At 41.1% G+C, this 23,388-nt stretch overlaps 2 long non-coding RNA genes across 3 annotated transcripts in view; one reads left to right on the top strand and one right to left on the bottom strand.

Moving 5' to 3' along the window:
* Positions 1–6: 6 nt before the first annotated feature.
* LOC144289634 (uncharacterized) lies at positions 7–17,942 on the top strand. Its single transcript, XR_013357456.1, has 2 exons — positions 7–418; positions 16,658–17,942. It is a non-coding gene; the product is annotated as an uncharacterized LOC144289634 (long non-coding RNA).
* Positions 1,111–23,388, bottom strand: part of LOC144289633 (uncharacterized) — a 51,834-nt gene continuing 29,556 nt past the window's right edge. Inside the window, exons 5-6 of one of the 2 annotated variants that reach the window (XR_013357453.1) lie at positions 7,060–7,137; positions 1,111–1,372 (exon numbers count right to left, since the gene is read on the bottom strand). This is a non-coding gene — a long non-coding RNA (uncharacterized LOC144289633). Of the gene's footprint in view, positions 1,373–1,514; positions 6,148–7,059; positions 7,138–23,388 lie in introns of those variants that run through there. The other variant, XR_013357454.1, reaches the window with a different exon arrangement.

Below are 23,388 nucleotides of genomic sequence, written 5' to 3'. Positions count from 1 at the left end.
GGAGGGGCGGCCCAGGTTCCGGCATCACGGGGCGGGCTGGGCACGGTCCCAGGGGTCCCCCACGCGGCCGGCCCCCTGCCTTGGGGGACCCCCTTCTTCCAGCCCGAGCTGAGGGGCTTGTGGGCCCCCGCAGAGCCCGTGGGAATGGGGGAGGGGCCGAACCGACTATTATCGGATAGGTTCGAGCTGATCTCGTACTCCCAAATTGCCTTCCCTACAGCCTAAACAGTGCCTCGGGTTGCACCATTACGCTTCCAGCCCTTTAGGTCCTGGAGGCGTTGAAGGTTCCCAGAGTCTCCTTGGAAACTGCCAACACCCCTTGGAGAGGGAACCCCCTAAACTGTTAGCATCCCACGCCCGCGATAGGGATTCGTTGGCCCCCGGCGTAAGGAGTTGGGCCTGGACCTCAAGACCCAGGGTGAGTATCCGGGACAAGAGGGAAGGAGGCTGGGAACGTGCTGGTTTCCCTCCCTACACTCTTCGAGCGCCTGGCGTGAAGTGAGCACATCATTAAGATGTGCTCTAAAGAACAAAGCGTCCAAGTCCCGGCTCAAGGTCAAGCCCAAGAATACCCTGGGGGCAAAGGAGCCAGTGTGGGTCATTTCTTTCCCTGAAGGGGAATAACTTTTGGCTTAGGATCTGCCAAGATGATCAAGGTTGGTTGGCATCCAGACAAACTCTGACAATTATTTACTACCTCTGTGACCTTGCACTTAGGCTCTCTGAACCTTTGTTTCCCCATCTATAAAGTGGGCAGATTAAGCCCCACTTCACAGGCACGTGGAGGTAAGGGGCAGGTTTGAAAAACAATCTCTGTCAGTGGGTTCCAAATACTGAACCCTACCCAGGGGTCAATCTGATGAAATTTGCATCTATCTTCAGAAAAAAAAAAAAAAAAATCATGTAAGGTTGCCAAATGTCTTTTGGGAGGGAGGGGCACTGTTCTTTTTTTCTTTTTTCCCTGAGATTGTCTACTTCCTGCTTTCTTAGTGTAGAACTTCCTTTTTTAAAGAAGTGTTGATGATAGTTAATTTTTTCTTTAGTTAAGTTTGTTTGATGATAGTTTTTTTTTTAATGTCCTCATTTTGGCAAAATAAAAAATAAGCAGTGTTATTTCTATCCCAAATTTTATTTTATTTTATTTCTTAGCAAAATGACTTTATTAAGAAGGCTTTGAAGTACAAAAAAAAAAAAAAAAGGGATCCCTGGGTGGCGCAGCGGGGGATCCCTGGTTGGCACAGCGGTTTGGTGCCTGCCTTTGGCCCAGGGCGCGATCCTGGTGACCCGGGATCGAGTCCCACATTGGGCTTCCGGTGCATGGAGCCTGCTTCTCCCTCTGCCTGTGTCTCTGCCTCTCTCTCTCTCTCTGTGACTATCATAAATGAATAAAAATTAAAAAATAAAAATGAAGTAAAAAAAAATAAAATTCTTGATACAATTTTCCAAACTCTTAAATCAGCTCAGCAAATATATAATCAGTAATTTAGCTGTATAAGATTAAATGTCCTTTTTTTTTTTAAAGACTTTATTTATTTATTCATAGAGACCGAGAGAGAGAGAGAGAGAGAGAGAGAGGCAGAGACACAGGCAGAGGGAGAAGCAGGCACCATACATAGAGCCTGACGTGGGACTCGATCCGGGGTCTCCAGGATCACGCCCTGGGCTGCAGGCGGCGCTAAACCGCTGCGCCACCAGGGCTGCCCTAAATGTCCATTTTGATTTAAAACAAAACGTATCTTAGTTCTTTAACTTTATTCCATAAAGTACATATTTCCCTATAAATTCCCTTCCTTGATGTGGTTTCTTCTTTCCCTCTAGTTGTGGAATTTGTTCTGTCAGTCCTTGGGTTGATTTCCTGGGTTTTCAGAATGATTTGACAGTTATCTAGTTGTGTTCAAAGGACAAGCCAAGCCTAGGTTCCTCCTACTGTGCTGCCATCTCTCCATCTCAAATTTTAAAACAAAATTATGAGGCTCATAAATGGGCTCCACAATTTGGGCAACTCAGACCCATGTGAAGTCATATCATGTGAGCACAGAGTGCTCAATAAACTTGGTTTCCCCTTTCATCGGCTCCTTGCAGAGGGCATCTGGCTGTTTCCTGAGAATCCGAAGATCTTGGAATCAAGGGGCTATGGAGAGAGTTTCATTCCTCACCTTCCCCCACCTTGGCCATTGAAGAACAGAGGCCAAAGAGGAGACTGCCTTGAACAAAGAGGTGGATTGATCCTGCCAATTAGACTGATCAACCTAATTCATTTATGCATCCATGCAATAAATAAGGGAAAGTCTCCTGTAATGTGCCGGCACAGCATTATGCTAGCCCTGGGATGAGATGGTGGGTAAAACAGATGTGGCCCCTCCCCTTCTAGAGCTTACAACTTAATGGGGAGATAGAAGGTACTGGGAGGAGGATCAGGGAAGGGGTCATCCTCAAAGTTTCCTTCTGTGGATGCTCCTAGTTTGGATACTGTTCAGAACATGAGTTACTGGAGCCAGAAGCTCCATCTTTTCTCCTTACTCTGCTATGAATTATCACACACACCCCCTTTTTTTTTCTATCCTGCTCTGCCAAATCAGGCAGTCCAGGGAAAAAAAAGCACAGAAGTCCACTTACCACTCTCTCTTAAGGGAAGAACTGGGATTCTTGCAAAGTTGGGCCTTTAGTTCCTTGTTGGTTGCTCTATTCTAGCTCTGCAGAGCAAAGCCACCCTGTAGACATCTGCCCGCCACCCATACCTCCTCTGACATTTTACTCCATTCCCCCTCACTCAGTCCCTGTGTTTGGTGAGATTCAACCCACCACCACCATTTTCCTCTTCTCTAGAGAGGGGCAAATGATCAGGCCTGGGCAATGAGAATACTCCATTGTTCTAAACAAAATGACTGGTTCAGGGGTAGGCCCATAAGCCAACTCAAATAGCTGAAACTGATATCTAGTTTGAGATATCTAGATTGATATCTACTTGAGATTGATATCCTGCAGTTTGCAAGAGAGAGGTATTGTCTTTCTGTTGAGTTTGTTGAACTGAGTGAATGGTAAATTTCAGCTAATGGGAGCCATCTTTGACACCCTAAGGAGAGACTTTGTCTAAGAATAAAGTGAACACATAGAAAGGTAAGATATGGAGAGAGAGAGAGTTCTGATGACATAGTTTGAACACCTGGATCCATCCATGCCTGAAGACCTGCTTCTGGATTGTTCTATTTGGTGAGCCAATACATTCAAGTTTTGCTTAAGCCAGTTTGAGATGGGGTTTTGTCACTTCCAATCAAAATCATCCTACATTACTCAACTACATCTCCCAAAAGAGAGCAGGGCTGGTATAATAGATTGTTTATATTGTGAAAGAATGCCTGTCAGGCTACTCCTGACATAGTGGAATAAAAGACCAGAATTTGAGGTCCATCTCTGCCACTGGACGATGATGCTAATCCTCAGAGCCTTATTTTCTTCCTTTGTAAAATGGAGAAAAACATACTTTTTACCTACAGATGTTGTGAGAATTAAAAGAGATAATGGATGGAAAGGAGCTTTGTAAACTGAAAATGGCTTTATAAATGTAAAGGATTGTCATTAAATTTTAATAAGTGGCTTGCCCAAGGATTAGAAATAGCAGCAGTATCGGAAAAGCACTTGCTGAGCTGTGAGTAGGTGGCACAGAATGTCTCCTTGTTTTAAAAACTAACCTTGGAGCAGTTACAGAAAGAAAGATTGAGAATGCTCTACAGAAAGAGCTTCTCTTTGACCCCAGGGAATGGCCAGACCAGAATGGAACATTTGTGGAAACGAGATGGGGATTAAAGACCATAGGGCAATGATGATGCTGGACTGAGCACCTGGATGAGAAGCGAAGCCCCCAGGCCAATTCCAGCCAGTATCTTAGTGAAGAAAGAGTTGTAACTTGCTGGGTACCCTTATGCCTAAATTAAGTGTTCAATTACATTGAATGTTTATTAAGCTCTTACAACATTCTAGGTCCCCTGATCTTCATTTGACATTATGTATGTATGTTATGTATGACATGCAAATGTATTATCTCATTCAGTCTTCACGATAGCCCTGTAAGATAGTGTTTGGAGCTAAACCATATCCCTCCCCCGAAAAAAAATACATATATTGAAGTCCCAACCTCTAGTACCTCAGAATGTGACTGTATTTGGAGACAGAGACTTTAAAGAGGTGATGAAGGAGGGGCAGGCACCTGGCTGGCTTAGTTGGTGGAGGAGCTTGTGACTCTTGATCTTGGGGTTAAGAGCTTGAGCCCCACATTGGGTGTAGAGATTACTTAAGAATAAAAAAAAGAATAAAAAGTATTTGAAGAGGTGATAAAGGTAAAATGAGTTCATCTGGGTGGACTGTGATCCAGCATCATTGGTATGCTTATAAGAGGAAATTAGAACACAGACAACACAGAGACCACAGGATGACTGCAGAGGACAGAGAAAGAAAGTAGCCATATACAAGCCAAAGAGAGAGGCTTCAGAAGAAACCAAACTTTCTGACATCTTGATCTTTCTGACATCTTGATCTTGTACTTTCAGCCACCAAAACTGTGAAAATTTTAACTTGTCTTGTTTAAACCACTCAGTTTGTAGTATTTTGTTATGCCAGCCCTAGCAAACCAATACAGGTTGGTACTATTATATGCCCATTTTGTAGAGGAGGACACTGAGGATGAATAACTTGCCCAAAGTCACACTTCTAGCAATTGGGAGAGTTGGGATTTAGCCTCAGGAGGCCTGCTCCAGAGCCCACATTCTTAATTACTGTGCCAGATAGATCATTCTGAAGAGTGGAATCAATTCTTCTCAATTACCTTTGTTTCCTTTTTACATTCCTATCATTTGGTTATGAACATATATGCACTGGTATCACTATCTGGGTTTAAGTCTAATTTCTGCAAATTACTAACTGCTTTTAAGCACCAGTTTCCTCATCTATAAAGTGGGGATGACGATAATAGTATTTCCCTCGAGCGTTTTCAGGAATGTTGAATGAGATATTGTGCACATAAAGTGCTAAGCACTTGCAAAACATTGAAAAGCTATTTGCTATTATTATTGCGTAGCTAGAAAGTGGGATTTCCAGGATTCAAACCTGGGACTAGCTTGGCTAAAGCTACTAGTGCAATCAATCAATCAATCAATCTACTAGTGCATTTAACTCTCACATTGAACTGTCTGAAGTTCCTGAGCCCTTGCAGAGAGGCACCAGATTTATGGAGTCAGACCATGGGTAATTGTATTCTAATTCTGAGTCGTATGTTATGTTTATTCTTTGAACGTCATTTTTCTAGTCTATAAAATCGAACAACTCCTTAACCTCACATGGTTTAAATGAGGTAAAGTATGTAAGATATTGGTCACACAACAGATGCTCATAAACATTAGTAGAGAGGATTTTGTCTTTTGTAGGAGGTTAGGTTTTAAAACAAATGCAGTTTGGGGTGGGGGATGGTGCCTGGCTGGCTCAGTAGGAAGAGCACACAACTCTTGATCTTGAGGTTGGGAGCTCAAGCCCCATGCTGCATGTAAAGATTACTTAAAATTTTTAGAAACAAATGTAGATGGGGAGAAATATGGTGTAAATTACCCTTTAAAAAAAAACCTTAACTTTCCATGAAGTACTATAAGCAAGTTTTCATGTATACCACCCCATCCTGTAGTTTTTAGGTACTAAAGTTTCAAAAAACTGAGATAGACTAAGGAAAATGGAGGGAAAAGTCCATTTTCAGGGGCACCTGGGTGGCTTGGTCAGTTGAGCATCTGCCTTTGGCTTGGGTCATGATCTCGGGGTCCTGGACTCGAGCCCTGCATCTGGCTCTCTGCTCAGCAATGAGTCTGCTTTTCCCTCTCCCTCTGCCTCTGTGATCTCTCTTGCTCTCACTCTCTCTCAAATAAATAAATAAAATCTTTTTTTTTAAAAAAGCTCATTTTCAGATATGGAGACATTCAAACCATTCTGCCATTAACATAGTATTTCTCTTTTAAAATAGGGGTATTTTGGGCAGCCCCGGTGGCCCAGCGGTTTGGCTCCACCTTGGGCCCTGGGTGTGATCCTGGAGACCCGGGATCGAGTCCTGCATCCGGCTCCCTGCATGGCGCCTGCTTCTCCCTCTGCCTGTGTCTCTGCCTCTCTCTTTCTCTGTCATGAATGAATAAATAAAATCTTTAAAAAAAGGGATCCCTGGGTGGCGCAGCGGTTTAGCACCTGTCTTTGGCCCAGGGCACAATTCTGGAGACCCAGGATCGAGTCCCATGTCGGGCTCCCAGTGCATGGAGCCTGCTCCCTCTGCCTGTGTCTCTGCCTCTCTCTCTCTCTCTGTGTGACTATCATAAATAAATAAAAATTTTTAAAAAATAGGGGTATGTAGAAAATTGTAAAGAATTCATAAAAAAAAGAATTCATATTTACTTGTAGAATTTACTCTTTATAAAGTCTCTAAAATATTACTACACAAAACAGGTTAATTTATGCTTGTAAGGAGTAAAATAAATCATGTAGCCACCTCTTCGGGAATCAATCCTTAAATGTGTGTATAAAGCTGCAATGGAGCCTGGGGTGCCCGGTTGGCTCAGTCAGGAGAGCATGTGACTTGATATCAGGGGCAAGAGTTGGGTATAGAGTTACTTTAAAAAAAAAGCTAAAATGGAAAATCTATGGAATTTGTCTGTCCAGCATTTCCTTTTTCTTTCTTCTGATAATATTCAGCTTCTTTTTTTTTTAATTTTTATTTATTTATGATAGTCACACAGAGAGAGAGAGGGGCAGAGACACAGGCAGAAGGAGAAGCAGGCTCCATGCACCGGGAGCCCGACATGGGATTCGATCCCGGGTCTCCAGGATCGCGCCCTGGGCCAAAGGCAGGCGATAAACTGCTGCACCACCCAGGGATCCCAATATTCAGCTTCTTTTAAGAAACTGGCTTTCCTCCCCTCTCTGGGCAGGAGTAGATATGGGTCCCAGGCCGGCCAATCATATTATCTTAGTCAGCTCAGCAGGTATTAGAAGATATCATAGACTGTGTGGCTTAAACATGAAACATTTCTTTCTTACAGTTCTGGAGATCATGGTGCTGCATGGTCAGATTCTGGTGAGGACTCTCTTCCCGATTTACAGATAGCCACCTTCTTTCTGTTTCCAGATATGGCAAAGAAAGAAAGAGAGAGAGCTCTAGTCTCTTTTTAGGAGGACATTAATCGTATCAAGGGCTCTATCCTCACAACCTCATCTCAACTTAATTACCCTCCAAAGACCCTACCTCCTAATACCATCACAATGGAGCTTAGGGTCTCAACATATGAATTTGGGTGGGGAAACAAACATGTAGTCCTTAATACTGCCCCACCCACTGGCTTTAATCCTTTGGTCTCAGGATGGGCACCTGAGCCCATCCTGGTCAAAGGATTTCTTTGGGGAAATAGAGGTAGGGGTGGGGCAGAGAGAGATGTTTGGTTCTCCATTCCTTGGATCATAAGCTGTAAAGATTCCACCTTTAGGTTGTAAATTATCACATTCACCATCCCATTGGGGAGCCTGAGGAAAGTAAGGCCAACATGTACACAGAAGATGGATTGAGGGATACCTGGGTGGATCAGATGGTTAAGCATCTGCCTTGGGCTTAGATCATGAACCCAGGGTCCTGGGATCAAGCCCCACATTGGGCTCCCCACTCAGAGAGGAGTCTGCTTCTCCCTTTCCCTCTGCCTCTCCTCCTGCTTATGCTCTCTCTCTCTGTATCTCTCTGTCTCAGATGAATACATAAAATCTTTAAAAAAAAAAAAAGTAGGTTGAAAGATGGAGAGATTCTGTTTTTTTTAAGACTTTAATTTTTTAAATAAATGAAAATTAAAAAAAAAAAAAAAAAGGGATCCCTGGGTGGCGCAGTGGTTTGGCGCCTGCCTTTGGCCCAGGGCGCGATCCTGGAGACCCGGGATCGAATCCCACATCGGGCTCCCGGTGCATGGAGCCTGCTTCTCCCTCTGCCTGTGTCTCTGCCTCTCTCTCTCTCTCTCTCTCTCTCTCTGTGACTATCCTAAATAAATGAAAATTAAAAAAAAAAAAAAAAAGACTTTAATTTTTTTTTATTATTATTTATGATAGTCACAGAGAGAGAGAGAGGCGCAGAGACACAGGCAGAGGGAGAAGCAGGCTCCATGCACCGGGAGCCTGATGTGGGATTCGATCCCGGGTCTCCAGGATCACGCCCTGGGCCAAAGGCAGGCGCCAAACCGCTGCGCCACCCAGGGATCCCCAAGACTTTAATTTTTTTTTATAAAAATTTTTAAAATTTATTTATGATAGTCACATACACACAGAGAGAGAGAGGCAGAGACACAGGCAGAGGGAGAAGCAGGCTCCATACACCGGGAGCCCGACGTGGGACTCGATCCCGGGTCTCCAGGATCACGCCCTGGGCCAAAGGCAGGCGCCAAACCGCTGTGCCACCCAGGGATCCCTTAAGACTTTAATTTTTAAGCCATCTCCACATCCAAGGTGGGGCTTGAACTCACAACCCCAAGATCAAGAGATACATACTCCACTGAACTGAACCAGCCAGGCACCCCTGAAAGATGGAGAGATTCATAATATTGTTTGAGATCCTATTATTGAGGTTATACATGTCTTTACATCATTCTTCTTAATCCCCCCCCCTTTTTTTGTCTACAATGGTTTGAATTACCTTTCTTTTCAATGTTCCTTCCTCCAAGAATCCTAATAAAAACTCTGTCTTGGGGTACCTGAGTAGCACCATTGGCTAAGCTTCTGACATTTTATTTCAGCTCAGGTCATAATCTCAGGGTCATGAGATCAAGCTTAGCATGGAGTCTGCTTGAGATTCTCTCTCTCCATCTCCCTCTGCCCCTATCCCTGCTTGTACACACTCTCTCTCCCTAAAATAACTAAATAAAATATTTTTTAAAAAACATGTTTCTCTTCCTCTCTCAATATCACACGTTATTTCTTGCTTTTTTAAAAAAGATTTTATTTATTTATTCATGAGAAACACAGAGAGAGGCAGAGACACAGGCAGAGGGAGAAGCAGGCTCCCTGCAGGGAGCCTGATGTGGGAATCAATCCCAGGACCCTGGGATCACGACCTGAGCCAAAGGCAGATGCTCATCCACTGAGCCACCCAGGGATTCCTATCCCTTGCTTTTTGACATGAGAATTAATCATTCATTCCTTCACTCATTCAGTCAATAAATATCAGTAGCATCTCATATTTAATAGGCCCCGTAGGAACACAAAGATGAAGACCCATCCCTGCCCTTGAGGAGCTCACCATCTAGAGGAGGAACAAGGGAACAGATGGGGTATAATGAGTATAACAGAGGTGTCTCAGAAATTTGGAGAACCATGTGAAGGGGCTCACTGGACTGTGATCTTGAGTGAGTCACCTAAACTTTCTGAATCTATAAACTTTTGTTTCTTTTATTTTTAAGATTTTATTTATTTATTCATGAGAGACACAGCAGAGAGAGAAGCAGGCTCCATGCAGGGAGCCCGATGTGGGACTTGATCCTGGGACTCCAGGATCACACCCTGGGCCAAAGGCAGCGCTAAACCACTGAGCCACCGGGGCTGCCCTAAACTTTTGTTTCATCTATAAGGAGGCCATCATAAAAAATACTGTTTCACAGATTATTTAAAAATAATGTGCTTTATACTTGAAGCAAACTAAAAATGTGAATGGTTCATATAATAACAAGATGCCTCAAAAAAAAAAAAAAAGATGCCTGAATAACTGTAGCATACCTTTCCTCATAAGCATCTGTATTATTCAGAACTCTTGGGTTGCAAATGACAAAGACCTAACAAACTGGCATAAGCAAGAATAGGTTCCAGTAGAATCTAACTGCTCACATGACAGGGTTAGGAATCAGCCTCTTCCCTGCTTTACTGTCCATCCTTGGCTCCACGCCTTGTCAAGATCTTGCCAACTTATGGCAAGATGGCTTTGCTAACTTTGTGATTTAAAAGAAATGGTCTATGTGATACTCCTATTTTGAAATTTGTGGAAAATCCCTTTGAGCCCTAATACGTGGTCAGTTTTCATAAATGTTCTCTGTGTGCTTGCAAAGAATGTGTATTCTCTATTAATCGAAGGAAGTTGGGATGCCTGGGTGGCTCAGTGGTTGAGCGTCTGTCTTTGGCTCAGGGCCTGATCCCAGGATCCAGGATCGAGTCCCACATTGGGTTCCCTATGGGGAGCCTGCTTCTCCCTCTGCCTGTGTCTCTGTCTCTCTGTGTGTCTCTCATGAGTAAATAAATAAGTCTTTTTAAAAATGGAAGGGGGCAGCCCCCCCCCCCCCCCCCCCCCGTGGTGCAGCGGTTTAGCACCGCCTGCAGCCTGGGGTGTGATCCTGGAGACCCAGGATCGAGTCCCACATAAGGCTCCCTGCATGGAGCCTGCTTCTCCCTCTGCCTGTGTCTCTGCCTCTCTCTCTCTCTGTCTCTGTCTCTATGAATTAATAAATAAAAAATCTTAAAAAAAACAAATAAAAATGGAAGGAAGTTCTGTATGTTTATTAGCTATAGCCTGTTAATTGTCTTGTTCACATTTTAAGGATCATTACTAATTTTTTTTTTTGTCTGAGAAGTATATTAAAATCTCCCATTCTGATTCATGAAAGGACATGAGAGAACTTTATGGAATGATGTTAATACTCTATATCTTGCTGGGCATTTAGGTTACACGGGTGTATGTATTTCTCAAAACTCAGCAAATGTATACTTAAGATTTGTGCATTTTGGGATGCCTGGGTGGCTCACTGGTTGAGCACCTGTCTTCAGCCCAGGGCGTGATCCTGGAGTCTCGGGATGGAGTCCCACATTGGGCTCCTCACAGGGAGCCTGCTTCTCCCTCTATGTCTCTGCTTCCCTCTCTGTGTCTCTCATGAATAAATAAATAAAAATCTTTAAAAAAATGATTTGTGCATTTTGTCACATGCAAAATTTATTTCAAAAGAAAAATTTGCAACTAGATAGTCAACTTCAGTTAATAGTCTTTAAGGGAAAGGATACTGACTGCAACTTACTTTGGAATGTATAAGAAAATAAGATGGGTTGATACACGGATAGAAAGAGAGATGGTGGGCAGCCCCGGTGGCGCAGTGGTTTAGCACCGCCTGTAGCCCAGGGCGTGATCCTGGAGACCCTGGATCGAGTCCCACGTCAGGCTCTCTGCATGGTGCCTGCTTCTGTCTCTGCCTCTCTCTCTCTCTGCGTCTCTATGAATAAATAAATAAAATCTTTTAAAAAAAATTTTTTTAAATAGAGAGATGGATAGTTATGTGTAAAAGCAAATATAGAGTAAAATGCTACTGGTAGGACTTAGGTAGTAAGTACAGGCATGCCTTGTTTTATTGTACTTTGCTTTATGGCATTTTGCAGATACTGCATTTTTTACGAACTGAAAATTCGTGGCAACCCTGCTGTGAGCAACTCTATTGGCACCATTTTTCCAATAGCATTCGTTTGTTTCATGTGTTTATTTCACATTTTGGTAATTCTCAATATTTCAAACTTTTCATTAATATATTTTTTATGGTGATCTGTGATCAGTGATCTTTGATGTTACAATATATGCAACAACAAAGCCTGGATGACAACACAATTGTTTATAACATGGTCTACTGTTGTTGTTGTTTAAAGATTTTATTTATTTATTTGAGAGAGAGAGAGAGAGAGCATGAGTGGGGGGTTGGGTAGAGGGAGCAAGAGAAGATGATTCCCTATTGAGCAGTGAGCCAGACACAGGGCTCTCCCTCTCCCCTCCACTCTCTCTCCCTCAATTAAATAAATAAAATCTTAAAAAAAGAAATGGAGACTGGAGATGTGACTGAACTGTTGAAATCTCATGGTAAAACTTTAATGTACAAGGATTGCTTCTTATAGATAACGAAAGAACATAGTTTCTTGAGATGGAATCTAGTCCAGGTGAAGTTGCTATGAGGATTCTTCAAGTGACAACAAAAGACTTAGAATATTACATAAGCTTAGTTGATAATGCAGCAGCAGGGTTTGAAAAGATTGACTCCAATTTTGTTAGAAGTTCTACTGTGGGTAAAATGATATCAAACAGCATCACATGCTACACAGAAATCATTTGCGAAGGGAAGTGTTAATAAATGTGGCAAACTTCATTGTTTTATTTTAAGAAATTGCCACAGCCACCTCCACCTTCAACAACGACTCCCCTGATCAGTCAGTAGCCATCAACATGAAGGCAAGACTCTCTACTGGCAAACAGATTAAAAAGGTCAGGTGATGGTTACCATTTTTTACCAATAAAGTTTTTTTTTAAGTAGTTTTAATTAAGGTATATGCATTGTTTTCTAGGCCTATCTATTTCACACATAATAAACTACAGTATAGTATAAACATAACTTTTATATGGATTGGGAAACCAAAAAAATTATTTGACCCCCTTTATTGCAGTATTTGCTCTGTTGTGGTGGTCTAGCACTGAATCTGCAATATATCCAAGGTATGCCTGTATTTGGGTGAGATTTTTTCAACAGTGTGAGATTCTTTTAACTTCCATCCAGTACGTTTGAAATTTTTCATTAAAAAATGTTGGAGAAAAAAAAATGTTGGAGAGGGGCACCTCGTGGATCAGTCAGGAAAGCATCTGACTTCAGCTCAGGCCCTGATCCCAGGGTCCTGGAATAGACCCCCTGAATTGGGCTTTCTGCTCAGCAGGGAGTCTACTTCTCCCTCTCCTTCTACCTCTCTCCTCTGCTCATGCTTGCTCGCTCTCCCAAATAAATAAAATATTTTATTTTATTTTTCTTAAGATTTTATTTATTTATTCGTGAGAGAGAGAGGCAGAGACATAGATACAGGGAATAGCAGGCTTCCCACAGGGAGCCTGATGTGGGACTCGATCCCAGGACCCCAGGATCACACCCTGAGCCAAAAGCAGATGCTCAACCACTGAGCCACCATAAAATCTTTTTAAAAATGATTGTTGATTTGCCAATTTCTCCTTGTGAGTCTGTTAATTTTTGCTACATATATTGAGACTGAGTTATTAGATTTTTTAAAATAGATTTTATTTATTTATTCATGAGAGACACAGAAAGAGAGGCAGAGACACAGGCAGAGGGAGAATCAGGCTCCATGCAGGGAGCCGGACATGGGACCCGATCCCAGGACTCCAGGATCACGCCCTGGGCCGAAGGCGGCGCTAAACCACTGAGCCACCCAGGGATCCTCCTGAGTTATTAGATTGATACTAGAATTCTTTTGGCTGTTACTTCCCTGGTGTATACTCTTTTACCTTCAGTCTTTCTGTTTCATTATGTTTTCAGAGTATCTTCTGTAAGAATCAAAAAGCTTCAGAAAAGATATCCGTTATGGGAATCTCTGTCTTACAATAGGTAAAAATTAATCTGTTTACATGTATTGTGCTTATTGATCAATTTGAACTTATTTTTGTGCCAATTTTGTGTCTTACATTTACTTTACTTTTATACTGTACATTTATTATATTTACTCCACTTGTTTCTTTTATATATATTTTTTAATTTTTTATTATTTTTAGAATTTATATATATATTTTAATATATTTTTTATTTTTAAGTAATCTATACACCCGACATGGAGCTTGAACTTAGAAGCCCGAGATCAAGAGTTGCATATGTTACCTATTGAGCCACCCAGGCACACCTACTTCTTGTATTTCAGTGGTCTAGTTTTCTTATCTTTTCGTTTTTCTTTAAGATGTATTTATTTGAGAGAGAGAGAGTGTGGGTGGGAGGGGTAGAGGGAGAGGGAGAGAGAAACTGAAGCAGACTCTGTCCTAAGCACTGAGCCCAACTCAGGGCTTGATCTCACAACTCAGATCAGACCTGAGCCAAAACCAAGAGCTGGACACTTAACCGACTGTGCTACCTAGGCACAGTTTTCTTTATTCTGGTCTCGTTTTCTTTATTCTTTTTTTTTTTTTTAAGATTTTATTTATTTATTCACAAGAGACACAGAGAGAGAGAGAGGCAGAGACATAGGCAGAGGGAGAAGCAGGCTCCATGCCGGGAGCCCAATGTGGGACTCGATTCCCAGACTCCGGGATCATGCCCTGAACTGAAGGCAGACGCTAAACCGCTGAGCCACCCAGGTGTCCCTAGTTTTCTTCTCTTTTTTTTTTTTATTGTATTTATTCATTAATGAGAAGCACAGAGAGGGAGAGAGAGGCAGAGACACAGGCAGAGGGAGAAGCAGGCTCCATGCAGGGAGCCCGATGTGGGACTGGATCCCAGGCCTCCAGGACCATGCCCTGGGCTGAAGGCAGCACTAAGCCGCTGAGCCACCTGGGCTGCCCCCTAGTTTTCTTTATTCTTGATTTTCCTTTTGTTGGTTTGGAAGATCTGTAATTCATACCTTGTGAGATATTTCCCCATTTACCATTTCCTACGAGAATCCTCTTGTTTTTCAGTACTAGAACTCCACACTTTTTATCTTCGCATGCAACATTTTCTGTCCAAAATTTATGTAAGGAAATTTTGTATTTACATCCCCAAAATTCAGTGCAATGTTTTAACCAAAACTCATTGTAGGAAATATTTTCAGATAATTTCCAATTGTTATTGGTACAATATCAGAATCAAGTGTTCTTTCCAAAGTGTGGCTTCCAGTCAACAAAAGGGGTGTGAAGTCAGAAGTTGTTGGTGCTGAGAGAAGCATAACTGTGTTATGCTATTGCATAAAAATTATTGTTTGCTAACAGCCGTATTATTTGTTTGGTGGTTAGGAAGCAATGTTTTTTTGGATTCTGTGTATGTGGTAAAATATACAGTAAAAATGTGTCCTTTTAACCACTTTTTAAAAGAGAAAGGAGCAGGAGAGGAATAGAGAGAGAATCTTAAGCTGACTCCACACCCAGCATGGAGCCCAATGCAGGGGTCCATCTCATCACCCTGAAATATGACCTGAGCCAAAACAAAGAGTTGGATGTTTAACTGACTGAACCATCCAGGCACCCGACCTTTTAACTATTTTTAAGTGTACAGTTTAATGGCAGTAAGTACATTCACAACATTGTGCAACCACTACCACTTCCATTTCCAGAACTTTTTTTATCATTGCAAACTGAAACTCTGTACCATTTAAACAATAACTGTCTATTTTTCCTATGTCCCCCAGACCTAGTAACTTCTAATCTACTTCCTATCTCTATGAATTGGCCTATTCTAGGTACCTTATCTAAGTGGAATCATACAATATTTGCCCTTTCATGTCTAGCTTATTTTACTTAGCATAACTTCTTTTAAAGATTTGAGGAGGGGTAGAGGGAGATGGAAGGGAAATCTGAAGCAGACTCTGCACTGAGCAAGGAGCCTGATGCAGGGCTCAATCTTACAACCCTGAGATCATGACCTGAGTGAAAACAAGAGTCGGATGCTTAACTTACTGCACCACCCAGGCACCCTGTACATAATGTTTTTAAAGTTCATCCATGCTGTAGAGTGTATCAAAATTTTATTCCTTTGTAAGGCTTATATTCCATTTATGTATATATCACATTTTGTTTACCCACTTTTATGGTTTTTTTGTTTCTTGTAATCTATATGCCCAATGTGGGGCTCAAATTAACAACCCCAAGGTCAAGATCAAGAGTCACATACATGGTCTACTGACTGTACCAGCCAAGTGCCCCTTATCCACTTGTCTGTTGATAGACATTTGTGTTGTTTCCACCTTTTGGCTGTTGGGAATAATTTGCTATAAACATTTGGGTACAAATGTCCTGCTTTTAATTCTTTGGGTATAAACCTAGAAGTGGAACACTCTATCATATAGTAACTCTATGTTTAACTCTTTGAGGAACCACCAAGCTGTTTTCCACAGCAGCTACAGCATTTTACATTCCAACCACCAATGTACAGGGGTTCTAATTTCTTCCCATCCTTTCCAATACTTTGTATTCATTTTTTTGTATTTTATAATAGTTGTTGAAATGGTATCTTTGTTGTTTTAAAGTTTTTTTTTATTTATTTGAGAGAGAGAGAGCACAGAGGGAGAGGGAGAAGCAGACTCCCCACTGAGTAGGGAGCCCAATGTGAGGCTTGATCCCAGGACCCCAAGATCATGACCTGAGCCAAAGGCACACGCCTAACCAACTGAGCCACCCAGGCACCCCTGAAATGGTATCTCATTGTGATTTTAATTTGCATTTCTCTAATGATTAGGGATATCTTTTTTTAAGATTTTATTTATTCATGAGAGACACAGAGGCAGAGACATAGACAAAGGGAGACAGAGACAAAGGGAGAACCAGGTTCCCTGCGAGGAGCCTGATGCGGAACTCGATCCCAGGACCCTGAGACCACACCCTGAGCCCAAGGCAGACACTTAAACCATTGGGCCACCCAGGCATCCTTTTTTTTTTTTTTTTTTTATTCATTCATGAGACACACACACACACACACACACACAGAGGCACAGACACAGGCAGAAGAGAAGCAGGCTCCATTCCATGCAGGGAGCCTGACGTGGGACTCCATCCCAGGTCTCCAGGACCACACCCGGGACTGAAGGTGGCGCTAAGCCACTGAGCCACCCGGGCTGCCCCCACCCAGGCATCCTTATTAAGGATATGTTAAAGATATTTTCATGTGCTTATTGACCATTCATGTATCTTCTTTAGAGAACTGTCTAGTCTCTTCAATAAATGGCACTGGGAAAATTGGACAGCCATGTGCAGAAGAATGAAACTAGACCATTCTCTTTCACCATACACAAAGATAAAATGGATGAGAGATCTAAATGTGAGACAATAATCCATCAAAATCCTAGAGGAGAACACAGGCAACATCCATTTTGAACTTGGCCACAGCAACTTCTTGCAAGATACATCTAGGAAGGCAAGGGAAACAAAAGCAAAAATGAACTATTGGGACCTAATCAAGATAAAATGCTTCTGCACAGCAAAAGAAACAGTCAACAAAACTCAAAGACAACCTACAGAATGGGAGAAGATATTTGCAAATGACATATCAGATAAAGGGCTAGTAACCAAGATCTATAAAGAACTTATTAGACTCAACAGCAAAGAAACAAACAATCCATGAAATGGGCATAAGACATGAACAGAAATTTCACCAAAGAAGACACAGACATGGCCAACAAGCACATGAGAAAATGCTCTGCAACACTTGCCATCAGGGAAATACAAATCAAAACCACAATGAGATACCACCTCACACCAGTGAGAATGGGGAAAATTAACAAGACAGGAAACAACAAATGTTGGAGAGGATGTGGAGAAAGGGGAACCCTCTTGCAGTGTTGGTAGGAATGTGAACTGGTGCAGCCACTCTTGAAAACTGTGTGGAGGTTCCTCAAAGAGTTAAAAATAGACCTGCCCTACGACCCAGCAATTGCACTGCTGGGGATTTACCCCGAAGATACAGATGCAGTGAAAACGGCAGGACACCTGCACCCCGATGTTTCTAGCAGCAATGTCCACATAGCCAAACTGTGGAAGGAGCCTCAGTGTCCATCGAAAGATGAATGGATAAAGAAGCTGTGGTCTATGTATACAACGGAATATTACTCAGCCATTAGAAACGACAAATACCCACCATTTGCTTCGATGTGGATGGAACTGGACGGTATTATGCTGAGTGAAATAAGTCAATCGGAGAAGGACAAACATTACATCATCTCATTCATTTGGGTAATATAAAAAATAGTAAAAGGGAATAAAGGGAAAAGGAGAGAAAACGAGCGAGAAATATCAGTGACAGCGACAGAGCCTGAGAGACTCCTTACTCTGGGAGACGAACAAGGGGTAGTGGAAGGGGAGGTGGGCGGGGGGTTGGGGTGACTGGGTGATGGGCACTGAGGGGGGCACTTGGGATGAGCATTGGGTGTTATGCTATATGTTGGCAAATTAAATTCCAATAAAAAACATACAAAAAAAGAGAGAACTTATTCACATCCTTTTCTTATTTTTGGATTGGGTTGTTCATTGTTGAGTGGTAAGAGTTCTTCATATTTTCAGAATAGTAATCTGTTATCAGATACAATTTGCAAATATTTTCTTCCATTCATGAATTGACTTTCATTCTCTTGATTAGTGTTCTTTGATACAGAAATGTTTTAAACTTTGTTAAAGTCCAATTTATCAATTTTTTCTTTTGTTGCCTGTGCTTTTGGTGTCATATCCAAGAAATCATTGCCAAATCCAATGTCATAAAGCTTCTCCCCTATGTTTTCCTCTAAGAGTTATATAGTTTCAATTCTCACATTTGGGCCAATTGATCCATTTGAGTTAATTTTTGCTTATGGTATAAGGTAAGGGTTCAATTTTGTTCTTTTGCATATGGCTATCCAGTTATTCCAGGACCATTTATTAAAAAGACTGTCCTTTTCCCATTAAGTGGTTTTGGCACCTTTGTTGAAAAGCAACTGGCCATATATGTGAGGGTTTATTTCTGGGTTATCTATTCTATTTTATAGGTCTTTATGTCTATCCTTTGCCAGTAATACATGGAAGCAATGGTCTAATCATATTAAATCTTAATGTGATAGATCGTTGCTTGTACGCAGGTGACACACTATATTTTATCTCTCTTTTGAGAAATTGTTTGGGGTTTGATGTTGAAATGTCATGAGTTATCATTTTTCCCATTTAACGTAATGGGAACCAGGTTTCATTCCAGTCTGTTTTCACACAAAACATCTTATTCTAACAGATTACCGATATAAGGCAAGAGATGCCTTTATTTTCTTTCTACCCTTTATTGGTCATCCCTACATTTTTTTTCATTTTTTAATTTAAATTCAATTTGCCAACATATAGCATGTATAGTATGCTCATCCCATCAAGTGCCCTCCTCATTGCCCATCTATCACTATACCACCAATGCCAACCAACATCATCCCTACATTTTAAAATATGTGCACTTAAAAAGAATAAAATAAGGGTGCCTGGGCAACTCAGTGGTTAAGCATCTGCCTTCCACTCAGGCTCTGATCCCAGGGTTCCAGGATCAAGTCCTACATCAGGCTCCCTGGAAGGAGCCTGCCTCTGCCTCTCTTTCTGTGACTGTTATGAATAAACAAATCTTTAAAAAAATAATAATAATAAAATAAAATAAAATATGTGCACATAATATGATATCTAAAGTAAATCAAGATCTCTATAATCCTCCTAAGCAGAAACAGATCTTAGAATATTTTAACATAGGAGTGCCTAGGCAGCTCAGTCGGTTGTGTGGCCAACTATTGATCTCAGCTCAGGTCTTGATTTCAAGGTCATGAGTTCAAGGCCTGCACTAGGCTGCATGCTGGTCATGGAAACTACTTAAAATTTTTTTTAAAACATTTTTACTTAGAACCATATTCTCTGGGACGCCTAGGTGGCTCAGTGGTTGAGCGACTGCCTTTGGCTGGGGGCGTGATCCTGGGGTCCAGGATCAGGTCCCGCATCCGGCTCCTTGTGGGGAGCCTGCTTCTCCTTCTGCCTGAGTCTCTGCCTCTCTTTCTCTCTCATGAATGGAAAAAAATCTTGGAAAAAAAAGGAGGGACGCCTGGGTGGCTCAGTGTTTAGCACTGCCTTCAGCCCAGGACATGATCCTTGAGTCCCACATCGGGCTCCCTGAATGGAGCCTGCTTCTCCCTCTGCCTGTGTCTCTGCCTCTCTCTCTGTCTCTCATGAATAAATAAAATCTTAAAAAAAAAAAAAAACATAGTCTTCCATCTTTGTTGTTGTCTCTATGTATTTTTAGTTCTATCTTCTAACTAAAGCCCCCCAAAGTGTAAGTTTTTAAAGTCAGATTTATTGAGCTATAATTTACATACAATAAAATTCACTGTCTTCAGTATTAACAAATATATACAGTTTTGTAACCTCTGCCACAGTTAAAATCAGAACAGTTCCCTCATCCCCCAAATCTCCTATTATCCCTTTGATGTTGGCTCCTCACCACACCCTAAACCCTGGGCAACTTGTTTGTTTCCTGTCTATATTGGTTTGACTTTTCAACAATGTCACATAAATGGAATCATATAGTGTGTACCCTTTGAGTAAGACTTCTTTAACATGGCATAATGCAATCTGCCATTCAAACATGCTGTTGGGTATATCACTAGTTGGTTCCTTTTAATTGCTGAGTATTGAACCACTGCAGAGATGAACCATAGTTTATCTATTTACCCAGCTGAGGGCCGTTTGAATTGTTTCTACATTTTGACAATTATAAATAAGGCTGTTAGGGAGGCCTGGGTGGCTCAGTGTTTGAGTGTCTGCCTTTGGCTCAGGGCGTGATCCTGGGGTCCCAGATCAAGTCCCACATCAGGCTCTCCACAGTCTGCTTCTCCCTTTGCCTATGTCTCTGCCCCTCTCTGTCTCTCATGAATAAATAAATTAAATATTTAAATAAATAAATAAATAAGGCTATTATAAGCATACATGTTTATATGAGCGTAAGTTGTTTTATCTCCGGCAGAAATACTTAAGAGTGAGATTGCTGAGTCACATGGTAAATATATATTCAACTTTATGTAAGAAACCGCCAGTTTTCCAGAGTGTCCCATGTTGCATTTCCACCGGCAAGGTATAAGTGTTCCAGTTGCTCCACATCTTCACTAGGACGTTGTATTTTTTGTTTAATTTGAGCCATTTGAGTGGGTATCTCATTAAGGTTTTAATTCATTTCCCTAATAACTACAATGTTGGGCATCTTTTCATGTACTTATTTTCTTCACTGAAGTGTCTGTTCAAATCTTTTGCCTACTTCTATTGAGCTATTAACTATATCATTATAAAGTTTTGAGAGTTCTTTGTATATTATGGATACAAGTCCTTCATTAGATATGTGTTATGAAAATATTTCCTCCTAATTTGTAGCTCATTCTTTTATTCTTTTAACAATATCTTTTGAAGAGCAAAGATTCTTAGTTTTAAAAACTAATTTATCTTTTTTTACTTTATGGATTATATTTTTATATAATATCTAAGAAGTTTTTGCCTGATCTAGATAATAAAATATTCCTCTATGTTTCCTCCTGGAATTTTTAGAGTTTTTGCCTTTAATGTAAGCCTGTAATCCATCATTTATTTATTTTAAATATTTTATTCTGTTTTTAAAGATTTTATTTTATTTTTTTAAAGATTTTTGTTTATTCATTCATGAGACACACAGAGAGAGATTGAGGCAGAGACACAGGCAGAGGGAGAAGCAGGCTCCATGCAGGGAGCCCGACATGGGACTCAATCCCAGGTCTCCAGGATCATGCCCCAGGTTGAAGGCGGCGCTAAACCGCTGAGCCACCTGGGCTGCCCAGCTTTTATTTATTCACGAGAGACATAGAGAGAGAGAAAGAGAGAGAGAGAGAGAGAGAGAGAGGAGGAAGAGACACAAGCAGAGAGAGAAGCAGGCTCCCTGCAGGGAGCCTGATGCAGAACTCAATCCCAGGACCCCAGGATCATGACCTGAGCCAAAGGCAGAGAGGCTCAAACACTGAGCCACCCAGGCATCCTGGAATCCATTTTTTAAAGACATTTTATTTATTTGAGAGAGAGAGAGAGAGAAGGAGCATGCCTGCAATTTGGGGGAGTGTCAGAGGGAGAGGGAAAGAAATCCTCAAGCAGACTCCTCGCTGAGTACAGAGCCTGGGGCACAGTTAAATCCCAGGACCCTAAGATCATGACCTGAGCTGAAATCAAGAGTTAGATACTTAACTGACAGCCACCCAGCCACCCGTCTATAATCCATTTTGAGTTAACTTTTACTTGTGATAAAAGGTTAGGATTGAGGTTCATCTTTTGCATACTGATATACAATTGCCCTGGCAATATTTATTAAAAAGACCATCTTTTCTCCTCTGAACAGCCTTTGCACTTTTGTAAAAAATAAATTGAATCACAATGAGATACCTCTTCACACCCACTACAGTGACTAAAATTAAAAAGACAGATAATAACAAGTGCCGGTAAGAATGTGGAGAAATTGGAACCCTCATACATTGATGGTGAAAATGTAAAGTGCAGTAGCTATGTTGGAAAACAATTTGTAAGTTTCTCAAAATGTTAAACATAGTGTTGCTATATGACCCAGCAATTCCTCTCCTAGCATAGAACAGTAATTAGACCAGAACCTTAGATTTAGGGCACAGAAAGACTATAACAAGCCTAAGTATTGCTCCTGAGGAATTCTCAAAGACTAGCAGATGCCATGGAAAGGGATTCCCACATTGGTTCTAAACTGCCCATCTGGAGCTTTACATACCCTAAGCACACAATTCAACTTAATTTGGGGGCAACTGAATTCTCTCCATATGTTCCAAGCTCAGGTTCTTCCCAAGAGGAACAAAAACAAATGTACACAAAAAAACTTGTGCATGAATGTTCAGAGCACCATTATTCACAATAGCCAAAAAAAAAAGGAAACAACCCAAATGTCCATCAACTAATAACTACATGCAAAAAATATACATGCATGGTTATACAATGGAATATTATTCAGCCATGAAAAGAATGAAGTGAAAAAAACGAAAAGAATGAAGTACTAATACATGACACAACACAGATGGACCTTGAAAATAGTATGCTAAGTGAAAGAAGCTAGTTACAAAAGGAATGCATATTGTAGGATATCATTTATATGAAATGTCCAGAATAGGCAAACCCATACACACAAGAAAGTAGATTGATTAGTGGCTACCTAAGTTAGAGGAGTGGGTGAGTGAGTAATAACTCACTCATTGACTGCTAAAGGGTCTGAAGTTTCTTTTTGAGATTATTAAAACATTCTACACTTAGATTTTGGTGATATTTGGTATAACCCTGTAAATATACTAAAGCCAAAGAATTATATGCTCTAAATAAGTAAATTTTATGGCATGTGAAATGTAACTAAATAAAGATGCCTAAAAAATAAGCTGATCACATGTTTGAATTGTTTCCTGAACTCATGTTCCATTGATCTGGATCTATCCTTTCATTAATACCAGTTTATCTCAACTTCTGTAGCTTTATATATATTTTTTAAATATTTTATTCATTTATTTGACAGAGAGAGTACAAGCAAGGGGAACAGCAGAGGGAAAGGGAGAAGCAGGCTCCCTGCCGAGCAGGGAGCCCAATGCAGAACTCAATCCCAGGACTCCAGGATCACGACCTGAGCTGAAGTCAGATGCTTAACTGACTGAGGCACCCAGGTGCCCTGACTTCTTTCTGTAGCTTTATATAAGACTTGAGATAAAGTAGTATGAGTCTTCCAACTTTGTTCATCTTTTTCAAAATTATTTTGACTATTCCAGTTCCTTTACTTTTCAACTTAATTCTTAGAATTGGCTTGCTGATGTTTACCAAATTTCCTGCTAGAATTTTGAAATAGATTGTATTCAATCTATAAATATATTTAGGAA

Source organism: Canis aureus, chromosome 19 (assembly GCF_053574225.1).
Source record: "Canis aureus isolate CA01 chromosome 19, VMU_Caureus_v.1.0, whole genome shotgun sequence".
Taxonomy (NCBI): domain Eukaryota; kingdom Metazoa; phylum Chordata; class Mammalia; order Carnivora; family Canidae; genus Canis; species Canis aureus.
Note: the sequence above shows the minus strand (reverse complement) of the source record. Positions and strands in the feature narration are given on the sequence as shown.